General features: G+C 33.2%; 1 pseudogene; it reads left to right on the top strand.

Annotated features, from left to right (window-relative positions):
* Positions 1-399: 399 nt before the first annotated feature.
* On the top strand, positions 400-500 carry LOC115303644 (annotated as a pseudogene).
* The last annotated feature ends 829 nt before the right edge of the window (positions 501-1329 follow it).

Here is a 1329-nt window from a genome sequence, read left to right on the forward strand (position 1 = left end):
GAAAAAAATACTTCTGTCATTTGTTTCAATTATTTTTGGTACATGAAAAATGTATGAAATGTGTCTTTTTTTCTTAAGCGCTGCATTAATTAACTATATTTCACACATTTTAACATACAATGTTTTCCTGGTCATTCATTTCTAAAAATTTAATAATTTACCAACTGAATATCTCTTTAACCAGATAATTATTTAGTGTCTTCCTCTCTCTTTTTTTTAGTGTGTTTCTAGTCGTGCATAGGTAGTCTTTGTTACTGATTTTTAATCATACTACACTTTGGTTAGGAAATTTAGCCTGTATAATATTAATGTTTTAAAAATTACTGGCGCTCTTCTGGGGGGCTAGCATACTGTCAACATTTGTAAATATTCTCTACATGCTTGGAATGAACATGAACTGTGCTGGCTTTGGCAGCACATGTACTAAAATTGGAATGATACAGAGAAGATTAGCATGGAATGAACATGAATTGGGTATGAACATGAATTTGATATCTGTTGAATATAAAGATGAATTTATATGTACCCATGTGTACACACAGATATATACACAAGCTTACTTATCTTGCTATTGAAGTTTTCTAACCCTTTACATATATTTTATTTGCTTAATATATCTGTTCCTGAGCAAGTCCTCTCCATATTTCCAGTTCTTAATCATAACATCCTGCACGCACCGCTCCCCACCCTTAGTGCCAAATGGGATCAAAGAGCACCTCCCAGAAACTGAAAGCTAAACTTATACTCACGGGTATGTTTTTCTAGTTCACCAATATTCTTAAATGCTATGTAAGAAATATATCTAAGGATTTATTTAATTATCCCTTTAGGGAGATGAAAATTAAGCTGATCCTTACTATCACCATTCCTTAACAAAAGAAAATTTAAATATACCATTTAATCAGGAAATACTCTCTGGTAAGATCAAATTACCGTGAAATATAAGAACACTTTTAGACTGAAAAATATTACGTATGCAGTTTAATAAGAAAGAATTGAAAAGGGAAAATAATTAGAAGATTCATTAAAATGTCTTCCTATTGATTTCTTCTTTGTATTTTCTGACCAGTTCCCTATAAATTATGCTAACTTCATGGTAAGGAAACCTTAATTAAAATGCCAAGTGCAAAAGAACGAGATTTGGCTGACATACGTAAATGCAAATAAAAAAGACTGTAGGGAAAGGGAGACTTCATCGAAGGTGACATGACTGCCGGAAGAAGATGTGCTGAGCAAGCACCTCAGCGGCACAAGCAATTTGGGGCAGTGCCATAGCTGCAGGCATTATAGAAAACACACACTGAAAATGCAATTGAGAACAGCTTGTCT

The sequence above is a fragment of the Suricata suricatta genome, chromosome 1, assembly GCF_006229205.1.
Source record: "Suricata suricatta isolate VVHF042 chromosome 1, meerkat_22Aug2017_6uvM2_HiC, whole genome shotgun sequence".
Lineage (NCBI taxonomy): Eukaryota > Metazoa > Chordata > Mammalia > Carnivora > Herpestidae > Suricata > Suricata suricatta.